The following is a 17,748-nucleotide window of genomic DNA, read 5'->3' as shown; positions in this document are numbered from 1 at the left end:
GGGATCCGGACGGCGCGGAACACTCCGAGTGCGCCGGCGCCTAGGGCCTGCCGGGCGCGGATCGCGCAGGGAGAAGAGGCCCGAGCGGGCAAGCAAGGCTGCGAGCAGGGGGACGGGCGCCCGGGATGGGCCGGGGCGGAGGAGGGAGGGCGGCGACGACCTAGTGGAGGGGGCGGGGGCGGCGGCGGCGCCCACGGCGGCGAGACAGGCTGGCCCGACGCCGGTCTCCGGGTGCGGGGCCGGGGATGTGCGAGGGGGCTGGGCGGCGCCGGCGCCGGCGCCAGGCCAGTCGGCTGGCGCTGCTCCTGGTCGGCCGGGGCGCGCGTCCCGTCCCTTGCGCGCCCACACAGCCGCCGGCCGCCACCAGCGTTCGCGCGGGGTCCCAGCCAGGCGAGCGGCGACGCGCCCAGGCCCGCCGTCAGGATGGCCGAGCGGTCTAAGGCGCTGCGTTCAGGTCGCAGTCTCCCCTGGAGGCGTGGGTTCGAATCCCACTCCTGACACGCCCACCTTTTGGCCCGTCCAACCGGGACCCTGGACCCCGGCGGGCCGCGACCACGCCCCATCGCAAGCCCGCTCCTGCCTGACCCGCCGCTCCTGCCTTGCACCCTCGCAGGAGGGGCCCAGTGCCGAGCCCTGACGCCTCGACGCTCCTGGCCACGGGCTTGGCGCACACACGCCCCCGCCCACCAGTTCACACGCCTTTCCCACCCGATCCCATCCCCAGCCCCGCAGGCCTGGGGAACTTCGCAGCACGCCTCTCCTCACCTGCTTCCCGGGGGCTGTGTTTTCCTTCCTCCCTCCCGCTCCCGCTCCCGCTGCACTCCCTCGGCCCCCTGCAGAGCAGCCGGCTGCGCAAATGCCGAAAGCCCTCCGCATTCGGTTCTCCACCGGACGGGTGCCTGGTGAACAGCGCCTCGCTCTCGTAGCCGAGCACTCCCGCCACCAAGAGCACACCGTCCGACAGACAGCCCGTCCTTTCCGCCGGCCCCCATTCCCTTCTCTCCACACCCTCCTCAGGTGGCCCGAGGTGCCCACGAGGATTTGCCACCTTGACGACGCCTGACCCTGGCCACACCTGCCTGCCTGCCTGCCTCCCTCCCCGGACACAGGCAGCCCGGCCACCCGCTCGCCGGCCCACGACAGGGCCCTCCCTTCAGTGCGCCTGGCCCGGGAGTCCAGCCCGGGAAGGTGGCTCCCGTGAGCGCTGGGCCGAAGGAAGCCCTGGATCCCCAGGCCACCCACCTGGGCGCCCCAGCGCATCTCCGCGCCGGAAGCCGCTGCCCGGCCGGGACCCGAGGAGCCCAGCGGGCTCCCTCACCGCGCTGTCGGCCAGCTAGCCAGCGGCCACTCTGCCAGAGCGCTCCCGCGAGCCAGGATCGCGCTCCTGCCTCACAACCACCGCCGCCCCCCGCCCCCCCCCCCGCCCTCGAGCTGGCCCCCTAGGGAGCGCTGCGCGCCCCAGCTCAGACGCCTTGCTTCGCTCTCCCGGCCTGAGCGGCTCCTCGGCCGCGCCGGCGGCGCGACGGGGCCTCCATCTCCTACACACAACACGCAGGCGCCCGCGCGCGGACACCCACACGCCCACACCCACACAGCCCACCCCTCGGCACCGCACGTGCGCACACCACCGGAGCTCGGGTCCCCAGCCCCGCCCACCCTCGCACACTCTGCCCCGGCGAGAAAGCCCTCCGCCGAAGGGACCTTGGGTCCCGGCTGAGAGGAGCCGCTGAAGGCAACGGCAGCGCTCAGCCTCGCCTGCCACAGGTGCCCCCGCGCTGGGTGCGATTCGGGCGCTGGCCAGCCTGGGTCCGGCTCCCGGCTTCCCCTGGCGACCCCGGCAGGGCAACGTGTCGCCGCGGCCGTCGACCGGGGAGAAAGCACCGCAGGAGCCTAGTGGGCCTCCGTGCGTCCGTGCGGCGCTCGGCCCGTCTGCGCCGCTCCCTAGGGCTCTGGACGTGCCCGGAGCCTCTGTTCCACACCGCCCGTCCGCCTCCTGCTCAAACCAAGCCCATGCTCCCCAGCACCGGGCCGGACCCGTGTCTGGGCGCCGCTGGGGAGCGCCGCTGGGGAAGCCGTCCGGGGAGCGCCGCCATCGGTGCATGGGTGGTTCAGTGGTAGAATTCTCGCCTGCCACGCGGGAGGCCCGGGTTCGATTCCCGGCCCATGCAGCACGCCGTCCCCTTTTGGCCAGCCCTGCAGCCCCAACGCGCGCACGCGCGCGCCCCCGGCTTCCTCTCGCCCACGCTCAAGGCCCCTGGCCGAAACCAGCTCGGCTCCGGACCCAGCCGGAGCCCGGCCCTGCCCTGCCGCCCGTTCCCTTCCTCTCCGTCTCTCTCGCCCAGGGGACCAAACTCCACCCAGCGCCCGACGCCCCTGGCCCGCCCACACGCCTCCCCTGCCCCTTTCCTCTTCAGGACCCTGAGCACCCCGCTTCGCTCACCCGCCTCTCCTCCAGCAACGCTTCCCGGCACCACCACACACCGGCGCCGCGCCGCTCCAGAGCCCACGGGGCCGCGCCCCACCTCCCCGCCTTTGCCCACGGTTCCTCCCTCCCTGCCTCACTCTACCCACACTCCCACAATCCTCCTCTCTTTGCACAACCAGGGGCAACCGACTTGCCACCCTTAGCCCTGATCCGTCCCATTCTCCTGCAGGGACCCTCACAAACTCACTGGGGTGCACCGGGAAGACCAAATGCATGGCACCACATCCTCCCGACGCCCGCCCTATAGTCTCTTGAAGGCCCGCTTGGCCGCAGTAGCCGGCAAACTCCGCCGCTGCTGCAACGCTAGGACCCCCGGCAGCACCAGGTCCACAACCGCCCGCGCCAGCGCTAGCACCGGCAGCACCTATCTCCCCACCCCCCCAGCCCCCCTCCCCCGCCTCCGCCGCCGTCGCCGCCGCCACCGCCGCCGCCGCCGCCGTCACCACCACCACCACCACCCCCCCCTCGCAACAGCAGCGGCGGCACCAAGTCCACCAGCAGAGCGGCACCTGGACCAGCACCGGCTCGGCTGTGGGTACCGCCACCACCACCGCTTGGACCGAGTCCAGCACCGCACACCACCACGGGCACCGTTGCCAACAGCACTAGAGTCCTTCCGCGCCACCGCCACTGCCCCGACACCATCACCAACAGAACGGAGTCCAGCACCAGCGAACCAGCAGGGGCATCGCCGCCCACCGCACTAAAGTCCTCCACCATCGCTGCCGCCCCGCAAACACCAGCACCACTAGGACCGAGTCCACCGCCGCACACCACCACGGGCACCGTTGCCAAGAGCACTAAAGTCCTTCAGCACCACCACCACAAAGGCCACCATCACCACACCGGCTCGGGCACCATCGCCCACAGCACCGAAGTCCTCCCCCATCAGTACCGCCCACACCACCACCAAGTCCACCACCGCCGCCGCCGCCATCACCGGCAGGACCAAGTCCACCACCAGCGCACCAGCATGGGCATCATTGCCAACGGCACCGAAGTCCTCCACGATCACAACCACCACCATCACCACCACCACCTCCTCCACCACCACAGGCTCCACCACCAAGTCCACCATCACCACAGCGGCACGGGCACCATCGCCGACAGTCTGGAGTCCATCACCGCCACCGCCACCACCGAGACCATGCACACCATCACCACAGCAGCCCGCGCACCACAACCAACGGCACAGAAGTCCACCCCAGCAGCAGCAGCAGCAGCAGCAGCAGCAGGAGTAGCAGCAGCAGCAACACCAATTCGTCCACCACCAGCAACACAAGCAGCAGCACAGCCTGCACCTCCGCCCCCAGCGACCCCTCGTGCCCCAATATCCCCACACGGATCCCCTGCGGGCACACCCCCTCCTTTCCAAGTCCTCATTGTTCAGTGAACCTGCGTGGCATTTGTCCCTTTGGCCTCTCTGAATCTGAAGCCGAGGACAACCCCTGAGACAGGACTGGTTGTCCCGATGACAGGGGATTGAAGTCTCGGGGACGGTGGGTTCCCTCACCCCACTGGGACGGCTCCTAGACCCGGTCCAGCCCTATCTCTGGGTCTCCCTTGCCTGCCTGCCTGCCTGCCTGCCTGCTTCCCACCCACGCCCCCAACACCCACCCCTTGGCCTCACCACCTTGCAGCGCAGCACAGCAGTGTCCGCCCGGCGCACCTCCTCTGCCAGGGTCCTGTCGCATCCCGGGGGCCTCCAGCTTTCTTGCACCGGGACCCACTCTCCACCACTTGCCCGACACCCATCCCTCACACTCACGGCCGGCAGTCCTGGCCTCCCACGGGCTCCTCAGGCTCACTCCTACTCTCTCCCTTCCGCTACCTCAGAGCTCACCCTCTCGCACAGGTGCACACGTACGTGCCTGGCGTGGCGCCGGGGAAGGTGCCCTTCCCCCCCCCCCCACCGAAGCCTCTGCACACACCCTGCCCGAGTGTCCAGCCACACTCTGGCCCGGGTCCCGCAAGCCCCACACCTCCCCGCCCGGCACCCTTCCCACACACCCGGCCTGCCCCCGGCCCTCCTCTCCTGCTCGGATCCTGTTCCTCTGTGCCTTAACTCCCGTGGGAGGCCACCCCCGTGCGCAAACACCTTCAACACGCGGGATCCCCCACGGCACGCACCCCACACGCTCACACACACACCCCCCACACGCTCACACACACATCCCATACACTCACACAAACACCCCACGCTCCTACACACACCACACATGCTGACGCACGCAGCACACACAGCCCCATATGCTCACACACACCACCCCACACGCTCACACCCACCCCATACGCTCTGTCACACACACCGCACACGCTCACACGCACCACCACACGCTCACACACCCGCACCACACACGCACGCACCATACACCGACAAACACGCTCACACACACACACATCCCATGCACTCAATCACACACACCCCACACGCTCGTACACACACCCCACATGCTGAGAACGAGACCACACCCCCATATGGTCACCCCCCCACACACACACCCCCATACGCTCACTCACACCCCACACGCTGAGACGCACACCCCATACGCTCACACACACAGCACACACACCCCACACGCTGAAACACACACACCATACCCTCACACACACCCCACACGCTCACACACACATCCCATACACTCACAAAACCCCCCGACGCTCCTACACACACCCCACATGCTGACACACACAGCACACACACGCTCACACACACATCGCACGTGGTGACACACACAGCACACACAGCCCCATATGCTCACACACACCACCCCCACACGCTCACACACACCCCACATGCTGACACACCCGCACCCACACATGCAAGCACCACACACGCACGCACCACACACCGACACACACGCTCACACCACACACACACACACACAGATCCCATGCACTCAATCACACACACCCCACACGCTCGTAGCCACACCCCACATGCTGACACCCAGCACACACCCCCATATGGTCACACACACACACACACACGCTCACACACACACCCCCCATACGCTCACTCACACCCCACACGCTGAGACACACACCCCATACGCTCACACACACACCACACACACCCCACACGTTCAAACACACACACCATTCCCTCACTCACACACACCCCACACGCTCACACACACACACATCCACACGCTCACACACCCCATACGCTCAAGCACACACACCCCACACGCTCACCCACCGACCGCGCACGCTCACACACACACTCTCACACGCACACACCACACGCGCACGCACCACACACCGATACACGCGCTCACTCACACACACACACACACACACACACAGAAACAGAGGCGCTGAGGGATCTTCCCGTAGTGCTGGGAAGCACCTGGCTGCCCACAGCGGCTCCATTCCACCGCTGGTACGACCCTGTCGCAACCCAGCCATGGTGCTGCTCCGGCCCGTTTGGGTGGTGCACGGGCTGTCCGCTTGGGCTCCTAAAGGAGACAATCTCTGAACACACAGCAGCTCCTTGGCGGACAGGGGCGTGCAAGTGGTGGTGGGAAGGAGACTGTGGTCTGCGATTTAGCTGGAGGAGCACCCGGACAAGACGACGGGCACAGGGGTGGAGAGAGGGCTGGAGTAGATCCTGGCTAGGGGCAGGCTAAGGCGCCAAATGAAAATCTTAAACGGGAAATCTAGGTCGTGGGCCTGCGCGGTGGGGGTGGGGGCTGGAGGCGGTGCAAGGCGTTCCAGGGAACACGCTTTGCCACTTTGCCGTGGGATTCAAGGGATGGGGGATGCGATTTCAAGGACCTGTTGGCTCCGAGTCCACCGTCTGTCTCCGGTGCGCCCTCCACCCCGTGCCCCCTGCTTGGCTGTTGGGTTTTCCCCACCGGCCTCCCGAATCTTCGTGCTCCCTCTCCTGCACTGCCCGTCGGTCTGCTTCCTGGACGCGTCCAGATTCGTTTTCCCAACTCCACCTCCCGGGCGCAACCGTGCCGCTCTCCGCTCGCGGTGGCCGGGAAGCAGGTCCGAGCGGTGGCTGGCCCGAGGGCGAGGGAAGGGACCAGGGGCTCCAGCAGGTGACCCACCCGACTCAACGAGGTAGATCGCTCACCCTGCCCCGACCTCTTCCCGCACTCCCAGCCCCCTCCCCCTTTCCCCGCACCGACACCACTAACTAGACCCTCGGGAAGGAGCAAGGGGTGGCTTGTCAGGGGTGGCGGGGTTCCTCCTGGCGTCAGCAGTGCAGCCGGAGAGTCCAAGCACCTGCGGTGGCCGGACGTGCGGGCGTCTGTCGGTGGCCCCGAGTGAGGACAGAGGGTGTCACGCGCGGCCTCTCGGGTTTGGGGCGGAGGAAGAGGGGGAGCCATGCGAGCGCCCAGGGGAGGCGCCGATGCGCTGCCGTCGGGCGGCCGGGCCGCTGGCGAGGCCAAAAGGCTTGGGCTGGCCGAGGCGACGGGGCAAGGCTTGGGCTGGCCGGGCCGGCTGGCCTTGTCTGGGCACCGAGGCCGCGGGGCTAGCCGCGGGGCAAGGGAGAAGCCAGCCGGCTTCGGCTAAAAGGGGTGCGGATGCGCTGGGGAGGTCGGTAGGCCGAGAGGAAGAAGAAAGGCTTCCCTGACCGGGAATCGAACCCGGGCCGCGGCGGTGAGAGCGCCGAATCCTAACCACTAGACCACCAGGGAGCGTCAGGCCCTGCGCCTGCCCCGCACCCCCTGGACACAGCGCCTCCATACCAGCCCCTCGCCTCTGCTTTGGCTCCAAGGCCCCAGCCTCGCCACGGCCGGCCGCCCGCCGGCCCTACCAATCCACCTGCCCTGCTGGCAGCACCCTCAAAACGCTGCGCGCCTCCTTCCCTCACACACGCGCTTGGCCTCGGGCCAACGCTCCCGGCTCCGGGCTCTCATCGGGCCTGGACACGAGGGCCCTGGAGCCGCGCAAAAGGTTGGCCAGCTGCGTTGGCCGGGAATCGAACCCGGGTCAACTGCTTGGAAGGCAGCTATGCTCACCACTATACCACCAACGCTGCACAGCCCGGGCCGCCCCGAGACGCCGGCCCAGGGTTCGCAGCGGCGCCTTCACGCCTTCTCGCCACCGCCTGGGCCGCCGGGCGCAGCCCTGCCCCGACGTCCCGCCGGCCCGCGGCCCTGCGCTGCCGCAGGCGCCAGCAGCGGCCGCCCCAGCCCCAGGCCCGGCCCCAGCCCCGCCAGCCCGATGCGGCTGTGGCGGCTCCGCAGGCCCGAGCCCCCCGCCGCCCGCGGCCCGTCTCTGGGGGGCGCTCCGGCCGCCGTGCCACTCCCCCGGCCCTCGGCTGCCGCCCGGGCAGCCCCGCCCCGCGAGACACGCATCCCTCCGGCGACCCGCTCGCCCGGGCCCTTCTGCGCGTGGCGTCCGGCGAGGCCACATCCCGCACCCACAGACGACCCGACCCAGCCGCCGCCCAGCGGTCCCCCGCGCCCCCCCCCCACCCCCATCCGGGACCGGGCAGCGTCGGCGTCACCAAGGAGCCCGCCGCAGCCGGCCACTCGTCAAGCGCCGGGGGCACGACAGGAGGCCCTGGCGGGGCCGTGGCGAACCCGCACGCGCGCGCCCGGCCTTACGGGGAAGGGAAAGCGGTGGGGGCGGTCCACGGTGGGCAGGGCGGGCACACGTCGTCGCCCCGCGCCTCTGGCCGGACGCGGGAGGGAGGAGAGGAAGGGCCCTGGGGGCAAGCGTTTGGACAGAGCGGCGGTGACGCCGGCGACCAAAAAGGGCGTCTTGCCTCCCCGTCGGGGAATCGAACCCCGGTCTCCCGCGTGACAGGCGGGGATACTCACCACTATACTAACGAGGACAGCGGCGGCGGCGGCCAGCCGGGCGCCCGACCCCTCTGCGCCTGCCCGCCCTCGACGCCCTGCCTTACACAGGCGCCCGCCACGTGCCACACCCGGCCCGACCCGATCCCAAACCAAGCGCGTCGGCCCGCCGAGCAGCCCTCCCATCCCGACTCGCAGTGGACTCCAGGCCCGGGCCCGGGGCCGGGCCGGGATCCGGACGGCGCGGAACACTCCGAGTGCGCCGGCGCCTAGGGCCTGCCGGGCGCGGATCGCGCAGGGAGAAGAGGCCCGAGCGGGCAAGCAAGGCTGCGAGCAGGGGGACGGGCGCCCGGGATGGGCCGGGGCGGAGGAGGGAGGGCGGCGACGACCTAGTGGAGGGGGCGGGGGCGGCGGCGGCGCCCACGGCGGCGAGACAGGCTGGCCCGACGCCGGTCTCCGGGTGCGGGGCCGGGGATGTGCGAGGGGGCTGGGCGGCGCCGGCGCCGGCGCCAGGCCAGTCGGCTGGCGCTGCTCCTGGTCGGCCGGGGCGCGCGTCCCGTCCCTTGCGCGCCCACACAGCCGCCGGCCGCCACCAGCGTTCGCGCGGGGTCCCAGCCAGGCGAGCGGCGACGCGCCCAGGCCCGCCGTCAGGATGGCCGAGCGGTCTAAGGCGCTGCGTTCAGGTCGCAGTCTCCCCTGGAGGCGTGGGTTCGAATCCCACTCCTGACACGCCCACCTTTTGGCCCGTCCAACCGGGACCCTGGACCCCGGCGGGCCGCGACCACGCCCCATCGCAAGCCCGCTCCTGCCTGACCCGCCGCTCCTGCCTTGCACCCTCGCAGGAGGGGCCCAGTGCCGAGCCCTGACGCCTCGACGCTCCTGGCCACGGGCTTGGCGCACACACGCCCCCGCCCACCAGTTCACACGCCTTTCCCACCCGATCCCATCCCCAGCCCCGCAGGCCTGGGGAACTTCGCAGCACGCCTCTCCTCACCTGCTTCCCGGGGGCTGTGTTTTCCTTCCTCCCTCCCGCTCCCGCTCCCGCTGCACTCCCTCGGCCCCCTGCAGAGCAGCCGGCTGCGCAAATGCCGAAAGCCCTCCGCATTCGGTTCTCCACCGGACGGGTGCCTGGTGAACAGCGCCTCGCTCTCGTAGCCGAGCACTCCCGCCACCAAGAGCACACCGTCCGACAGACAGCCCGTCCTTTCCGCCGGCCCCCATTCCCTTCTCTCCACACCCTCCTCAGGTGGCCCGAGGTGCCCACGAGGATTTGCCACCTTGACGACGCCTGACCCTGGCCACACCTGCCTGCCTGCCTGCCTCCCTCCCCGGACACAGGCAGCCCGGCCACCCGCTCGCCGGCCCACGACAGGGCCCTCCCTTCAGTGCGCCTGGCCCGGGAGTCCAGCCCGGGAAGGTGGCTCCCGTGAGCGCTGGGCCGAAGGAAGCCCTGGATCCCCAGGCCACCCACCTGGGCGCCCCAGCGCATCTCCGCGCCGGAAGCCGCTGCCCGGCCGGGACCCGAGGAGCCCAGCGGGCTCCCTCACCGCGCTGTCGGCCAGCTAGCCAGCGGCCACTCTGCCAGAGCGCTCCCGCGAGCCAGGATCGCGCTCCTGCCTCACAACCACCGCCGCCCCCCGCCCCCCCCCCCCGCCCTCGAGCTGGCCCCCTAGGGAGCGCTGCGCGCCCCAGCTCAGACGCCTTGCTTCGCTCTCCCGGCCTGAGCGGCTCCTCGGCCGCGCCGGCGGCGCGACGGGGCCTCCATCTCCTACACACAACACGCAGGCGCCCGCGCGCGGACACCCACACGCCCACACCCACACAGCCCACCCCTCGGCACCGCACGTGCGCACACCACCGGAGCTCGGGTCCCCAGCCCCGCCCACCCTCGCACACTCTGCCCCGGCGAGAAAGCCCTCCGCCGAAGGGACCTTGGGTCCCGGCTGAGAGGAGCCGCTGAAGGCAACGGCAGCGCTCAGCCTCGCCTGCCACAGGTGCCCCCGCGCTGGGTGCGATTCGGGCGCTGGCCAGCCTGGGTCCGGCTCCCGGCTTCCCCTGGCGACCCCGGCAGGGCAACGTGTCGCCGCGGCCGTCGACCGGGGAGAAAGCACCGCAGGAGCCTAGTGGGCCTCCGTGCGTCCGTGCGGCGCTCGGCCCGTCTGCGCCGCTCCCTAGGGCTCTGGACGTGCCCGGAGCCTCTGTTCCACACCGCCCGTCCGCCTCCTGCTCAAACCAAGCCCATGCTCCCCAGCACCGGGCCGGACCCGTGTCTGGGCGCCGCTGGGGAGCGCCGCTGGGGAAGCCGTCCGGGGAGCGCCGCCATCGGTGCATGGGTGGTTCAGTGGTAGAATTCTCGCCTGCCACGCGGGAGGCCCGGGTTCGATTCCCGGCCCATGCAGCACGCCGTCCCCTTTTGGCCAGCCCTGCAGCCCCAACGCGCGCACGCGCGCGCCCCCGGCTTCCTCTCGCCCACGCTCAAGGCCCCTGGCCGAAACCAGCTCGGCTCCGGACCCAGCCGGAGCCCGGCCCTGCCCTGCCGCCCGTTCCCTTCCTCTCCGTCTCTCTCGCCCAGGGGACCAAACTCCACCCAGCGCCCGACGCCCCTGGCCCGCCCACACGCCTCCCCTGCCCCTTTCCTCTTCAGGACCCTGAGCACCCCGCTTCGCTCACCCGCCTCTCCTCCAGCAACGCTTCCCGGCACCACCACACACCGGCGCCGCGCCGCTCCAGAGCCCACGGGGCCGCGCCCCACCTCCCCGCCTTTGCCCACGGTTCCTCCCTCCCTGCCTCACTCTACCCACACTCCCACAATCCTCCTCTCTTTGCACAACCAGGGGCAACCGACTTGCCACCCTTAGCCCTGATCCGTCCCATTCTCCTGCAGGGACCCTCACAAACTCACTGGGGTGCACCGGGAAGACCAAATGCATGGCACCACATCCTCCCGACGCCCGCCCTATAGTCTCTTGAAGGCCCGCTTGGCCGCAGTAGCCGGCAAACTCCGCCGCTGCTGCAACGCTAGGACCCCCGGCAGCACCAGGTCCACAACCGCCCGCGCCAGCGCTAGCACCGGCAGCACCTATCTCCCCACCCCCCCAGCCCCCCTCCCCCGCCTCCGCCGCCGTCGCCGCCGCCACCGCCGCCGCCGCCGCCGTCACCACCACCACCACCACCCCCCCCTCGCAACAGCAGCGGCGGCACCAAGTCCACCAGCAGAGCGGCACCTGGACCAGCACCGGCTCGGCTGTGGGTACCGCCACCACCACCGCTTGGACCGAGTCCAGCACCGCACACCACCACGGGCACCGTTGCCAACAGCACTAGAGTCCTTCGGCGCCACCGCCACTGCCCCGACACCATCACCAACAGAACGGAGTCCAGCACCAGCGAACCAGCAGGGGCATCGCCGCCCACCGCACTAAAGTCCTCCACCATCGCTGCCGCCCCGCAAACACCAGCACCACTAGGACCGAGTCCACCGCCGCACACCACCACGGGCACCGTTGCCAAGAGCACTAAAGTCCTTCAGCACCACCACCACAAAGGCCACCATCACCACACCGGCTCGGGCACCATCGCCCACAGCACCGAAGTCCTCCCCCATCAGTACCGCCCACACCACCACCAAGTCCACCACCGCCGCCGCCGCCATCACCGGCAGGACCAAGTCCACCACCAGCGCACCAGCATGGGCATCATTGCCAACGGCACCGAAGTCCTCCACGATCACAACCACCACCATCACCACCACCACCTCCTCCACCACCACAGGCTCCACCACCAAGTCCACCATCACCACAGCGGCACGGGCACCATCGCCGACAGTCTGGAGTCCATCACCGCCACCGCCACCACCGAGACCATGCACACCATCACCACAGCAGCCCGCGCACCACAACCAACGGCACAGAAGTCCACCCCAGCAGCAGCAGCAGCAGCAGCAGCAGCAGGAGTAGCAGCAGCAGCAACACCAATTCGTCCACCACCAGCAACACAAGCAGCAGCACAGCCTGCACCTCCGCCCCCAGCGACCCCTCGTGCCCCAATATCCCCACACGGATCCCCTGCGGGCACACCCCCTCCTTTCCAAGTCCTCATTGTTCAGTGAACCTGCGTGGCATTTGTCCCTTTGGCCTCTCTGAATCTGAAGCCGAGGACAACCCCTGAGACAGGACTGGTTGTCCCGATGACAGGGGATTGAAGTCTCGGGGACGGTGGGTTCCCTCACCCCACTGGGACGGCTCCTAGACCCGGTCCAGCCCTATCTCTGGGTCTCCCTTGCCTGCCTGCCTGCCTGCCTGCCTGCTTCCCACCCACGCCCCCAACACCCACCCCTTGGCCTCACCACCTTGCAGCGCAGCACAGCAGTGTCCGCCCGGCGCACCTCCTCTGCCAGGGTCCTGTCGCACCCCGGGGGCCTCCAGCTTTCTTGCACCGGGACCCACTCTCCACCACTTGCCCGACACCCATCCCTCACACTCACGGCCGGCAGTCCTGGCCTCCCACGGGCTCCTCAGGCTCACTCCTACTCTCTCCCTTCCGCTACCTCAGAGCTCACCCTCTCGCACAGGTGCACACGTACGTGCCTGGCGTGGCGCCGGGGAAGGTGCCCTTCCCCCCCCCCCCACCGAAGCCTCTGCACACACCCTGCCCGAGTGTCCAGCCACACTCTGGCCCGGGTCCCGCAAGCCCCACACCTCCCCGCCCGGCACCCTTCCCACACACCCGGGCTGCCCCCGGCCCTCCTCTCCTGCTCGGATCCTGTTCCTCTGTGCCTTAACTCCCGTGGGAGGCCACCCCCGTGCGCAAACACCTTCAACACGCGGGATCCCCCACGGCACGCACCCCACACGCTCACACACACACCCCCCACACGCTCACACACACATCCCATACACTCACACAAACACCCCACGCTCCTACACACACCACACATGCTGACGCACGCAGCACACACAGCCCCATATGCTCACACACACCACCCCACACGCTCACACCCACCCCATACGCTCTGTCACACACACCGCACACGCTCACACGCACCACCACACGCTCACACACCCGCACCACACACGCACGCACCATACACCGACAAACACGCTCACACACACACACATCCCATGCACTCAATCACACACACCCCACACGCTCGTACACACACCCCACATGCTGAGAACGAGACCACACCCCCATATGGTCACCCCCCCACACACACACCCCCATACGCTCACTCACACCCCACACGCTGAGACGCACACCCCATACGCTCACACACACAGCACACACACCCCACACGCTGAAACACACACACCATACCCTCACACACACCCCACACGCTCACACACACATCCCATACACTCACAAAACCCCCCGACGCTCCTACACACACCCCACATGCTGACACACACAGCACACACACGCTCACACACACATCGCACGTGGTGACACACACAGCACACACAGCCCCATATGCTCACACACACCACCCCCACACGCTCACACACACCCCACACGCTGACACACCCGCACCCACACATGCAAGCACCACACACGCACGCACCACACACCGACACACACGCTCACACCACACACACACACACACAGATCCCATGCACTCAATCACACACACCCCACACGCTCGTAGCCACACCCCACATGCTGACACCCAGCACACACCCCCATATGGTCACACACACACACACACACGCTCACACACACACCCCCCATACGCTCACTCACACCCCACACGCTGAGACACACACCCCATACGCTCACACACACACCACACACACCCCACACGTTCAAACACACACCATTCCCTCACTCACACACACCCCACACGCTCACACACACACACATCCACACGCTCACACACCCCATACGCTCAAGCACACACACCCCACACGCTCACCCACCGACCGCGCACGCTCACACACACACTCTCACACGCACACACCACACGCGCACGCACCACACACCGATACACGCGCTCACTCACACACACACACACACACACACAGAGAAACAGAGGCGCTGAGGGATCTTCCCGTAGTGCTGGGAAGCACCTGGCTGCCCACAGCGGCTCCATTCCACCGCTGGTACGACCCTGTCGCAACCCAGCCATGGTGCTGCTCCGGCCCGTTTGGGTGGTGCACGGGCTGTCCGCTTGGGCTCCTAAAGGAGACAATCTCTGAACACACAGCAGCTCCTTGGCGGACAGGGGCGTGCAAGTGGTGGTGGGAAGGAGACTGTGGTCTGCGATTTAGCTGGAGGAGCACCCGGACAAGACGACGGGCACAGGGGTGGAGAGAGGGCTGGAGTAGATCCTGGCTAGGGGCAGGCTAAGGCGCCAAATGAAAATCTTAAACGGGAAATCTAGGTCGTGGGCCTGCGCGGTGGGGGTGGGGGCTGGAGGCGGTGCAAGGCGTTCCAGGGAACACGCTTTGCCACTTTGCCGTGGGATTCAAGGGATGGGGGATGCGATTTCAAGGACCTGTTGGCTCCGAGTCCACCGTCTGTCTCCGGTGCGCCCTCCACCCCGTGCCCCCTGCTTGGCTGTTGGGTTTTCCCCACCGGCCTCCCGAATCTTCGTGCTCCCTCTCCTGCACTGCCCGTCGGTCTGCTTCCTGGACGCGTCCAGATTCGTTTTCCCAACTCCACCTCCCGGGCGCAACCGTGCCGCTCTCCGCTCGCGGTGGCCGGGAAGCAGGTCCGAGCGGTGGCTGGCCCGAGGGCGAGGGAAGGGACCAGGGGCTCCAGCAGGTGACCCACCCGACTCAACGAGGTAGATCGCTCACCCTGCCCCGACCTCTTCCCGCACTCCCAGCCCCCTCCCCCTTTCCCCGCACCGACACCACTAACTAGACCCTCGGGAAGGAGCAAGGGGTGGCTTGTCAGGGGTGGCGGGGTTCCTCCTGGCGTCAGCAGTGCAGCCGGAGAGTCCAAGCACCTGCGGTGGCCGGACGTGCGGGCGTCTGTCGGTGGCCCCGAGTGAGGACAGAGGGTGTCACGCGCGGCCTCTCGGGTTTGGGGCGGAGGAAGAGGGGGAGCCATGCGAGCGCCCAGGGGAGGCGCCGATGCGCTGCCGTCGGGCGGCCGGGCCGCTGGCGAGGCCAAAAGGCTTGGGCTGGCCGAGGCGACGGGGCAAGGCTTGGGCTGGCCGGGCCGGCTGGCCTTGTCTGGGCACCGAGGCCGCGGGGCTAGCCGCGGGGCAAGGGAGAAGCCAGCCGGCTTCGGCTAAAAGGGGTGCGGATGCGCTGGGGAGGTCGGTAGGCCGAGAGGAAGAAGAAAGGCTTCCCTGACCGGGAATCGAACCCGGGCCGCGGCGGTGAGAGCGCCGAATCCTAACCACTAGACCACCAGGGAGCGTCAGGCCCTGCGCCTGCCCCGCACCCCCTGGACGCAGCGCCTCCATACCAGCCCCTCGCCTCTGCTTTGGCTCCAAGGCCCCAGCCTCGCCACGGCCGGCCGCCCGCCGGCCCTACCAATCCACCTGCCCTGCTGGCAGCACCCTCAAAACGCTGCGCGCCTCCTTCCCTCACACACGCGCTTGGCCTCGGGCCAACGCTCCCGGCTCCGGGCTCTCATCGGGCCTGGACACGAGGGCCCTGGAGCCGCGCAAAAGGTTGGCCAGCTGCGTTGGCCGGGAATCGAACCCGGGTCAACTGCTTGGAAGGCAGCTATGCTCACCACTATACCACCAACGCTGCACAGCCCGGGCCGCCCCGAGACGCCGGCCCAGGGTTCGCAGCGGCGCCTTCACGCCTTCTCGCCACCGCCTGGGCCGCCGGGCGCAGCCCTGCCCCGACGTCCCGCCGGCCCGCGGCCCTGCGCTGCCGCAGGCGCCAGCAGCGGCCGCCCCAGCCCCAGGCCCGGCCCCAGCCCCGCCAGCCCGATGCGGCTGTGGCGGCTCCGCAGGCCCGAGCCCCCCGCCGCCCGCGGCCCGTCTCTGGGGGGCGCTCCGGCCGCCGTGCCACTCCCCCGGCCCTCGGCTGCCGCCCGGGCAGCCCCGCCCCGCGAGACACGCATCCCTCCGGCGACCCGCTCGCCCGGGCCCTTCTGCGCGTGGCGTCCGGCGAGGCCACATCCCGCACCCACAGACGACCCGACCCAGCCGCCGCCCAGCGGTCCCCCGCGCCCCCCCCCACCCCCATCCGGGACCGGGCAGCGTCGGCGTCACCAAGGAGCCCGCCGCAGCCGGCCACTCGTCAAGCGCCGGGGGCACGACAGGAGGCCCTGGCGGGGCCGTGGCGAACCCGCACGCGCGCGCCCGGCCTTACGGGGAAGGGAAAGCGGTGGGGGCGGTCCACGGTGGGCAGGGCGGGCACGCGTCGTCGCCCCGCGCCTCTGGCCGGACGCGGGAGGGAGGAGAGGAAGGGCCCTGGGGGCAAGCGTTTGGACAGAGCGGCGGTGACGCCGGCGACCAAAAAGGGCGTCTTGCCTCCCCGTCGGGGAATCGAACCCCGGTCTCCCGCGTGACAGGCGGGGATACTCACCACTATACTAACGAGGACAGCGGCGGCGGCGGCCAGCCGGGCGCCCGACCCCTCTGCGCCTGCCCGCCCTCGACGCCCTGCCTTACACAGGCGCCCGCCACGTGCCACACCCGGCCCGACCCGATCCCAAACCAAGCGCGTCGGCCCGCCGAGCAGCCCTCCCATCCCGACTCGCAGTGGACTCCAGGCCCGGGCCCGGGGCCGGGCCCGGGATCCGGACGGCGCGGAACACTCCGAGTGCGCCGGCGCCTAGGGCCTGCCGGGCGCGGATCGCGCAGGGAGAAGAGGCCCGAGCGGGCAAGCAAGGCTGCGAGCAGGGGGACGGGCGCCCGGGATGGGCCGGGGCGGAGGAGGGAGGGCGGCGACGACCTAGTGGAGGGGGCGGGGGCGGCGGCGGCGCCCACGGCGGCGAGACAGGCTGGCCCGACGCCGGTCTCCGGGTGCGGGGCCGGGGATGTGCGAGGGGGCTGGGCGGCGCCGGCGCCGGCGCCAGGCCAGTCGGCTGGCGCTGCTCCTGGTCGGCCGGGGCGCGCGTCCCGTCCCTTGCGCGCCCACACAGCCGCCGGCCGCCACCAGCGTTCGCGCGGGGTCCCAGCCAGGCGAGCGGCGACGCGCCCAGGCCCGCCGTCAGGATGGCCGAGCGGTCTAAGGCGCTGCGTTCAGGTCGCAGTCTCCCCTGGAGGCGTGGGTTCGAATCCCACTCCTGACACGCCCACCTTTTGGCCCGTCCTACCGGGACCCTGGACCCCGGCGGGCCGCGACCACGCCCCATCGCAAGCCCGCTCCTGCCTGACCCGCCGCTCCTGCCTTGCACCCTCGCAGGAGGGGCCCAGTGCCGAGCCCTGACGCCTCGACGCTCCTGGCCACGGGCTTGGCGCACACACGCCCCCGCCCACCAGTTCACACGCCTTTCCCACCCGATCCCATCCCCAGCCCCGCAGGCCTGGGGAACTTCGCAGCACGCCTCTCCTCACCTGCTTCCCGGGGGCTGTGTTTTCCTTCCTCC

The 17,748-nt window shown here is 69.9% G+C and overlaps 6 non-coding genes across 6 annotated transcripts; 5 read left to right on the top strand and 1 right to left on the bottom strand.

Annotated features, from left to right (window-relative positions):
* The first annotated feature begins 417 nt into the window (after positions 1–417).
* On the top strand, positions 418–500 carry TRNAL-CAG (transfer RNA leucine (anticodon CAG)). The gene has a single exon. It is a non-coding gene; the product is annotated as a tRNA-Leu (tRNA).
* A 1,597-nt stretch (positions 501–2,097) lies between these two features.
* Positions 2,098–2,168, top strand: TRNAG-GCC (transfer RNA glycine (anticodon GCC)). The gene has a single exon. It is a non-coding gene; the product is annotated as a tRNA-Gly (tRNA).
* A 4,897-nt stretch (positions 2,169–7,065) lies between these two features.
* On the bottom strand, positions 7,066–7,137 carry TRNAE-CUC (transfer RNA glutamic acid (anticodon CUC)). The gene has a single exon. It is a non-coding gene; the product is annotated as a tRNA-Glu (tRNA).
* Positions 7,138–8,893: 1,756 nt separating this feature from the next.
* TRNAL-CAG (transfer RNA leucine (anticodon CAG)) lies at positions 8,894–8,976 on the top strand. Its single transcript has one exon. It is a non-coding gene; the product is annotated as a tRNA-Leu (tRNA).
* A 1,598-nt stretch (positions 8,977–10,574) lies between these two features.
* TRNAG-GCC (transfer RNA glycine (anticodon GCC)) lies at positions 10,575–10,645 on the top strand. Its single transcript has one exon. It is a non-coding gene; the product is annotated as a tRNA-Gly (tRNA).
* A 6,723-nt stretch (positions 10,646–17,368) lies between these two features.
* TRNAL-CAG (transfer RNA leucine (anticodon CAG)) lies at positions 17,369–17,451 on the top strand. The gene has a single exon. It is a non-coding gene; the product is annotated as a tRNA-Leu (tRNA).
* Positions 17,452–17,748: the final 297 nt, after the last annotated feature.

This window comes from Eumetopias jubatus, unplaced genomic scaffold (genome assembly GCF_037043125.1).
Source record: "Eumetopias jubatus isolate StellerSeaLion01/CBP00866 unplaced genomic scaffold, mEumJub1_p1.0 scaffold_182, whole genome shotgun sequence".
Classification (NCBI taxonomy): domain Eukaryota; kingdom Metazoa; phylum Chordata; class Mammalia; order Carnivora; family Otariidae; genus Eumetopias; species Eumetopias jubatus.
Note: the sequence above shows the minus strand (reverse complement) of the source record. Positions and strands in the feature narration are given on the sequence as shown.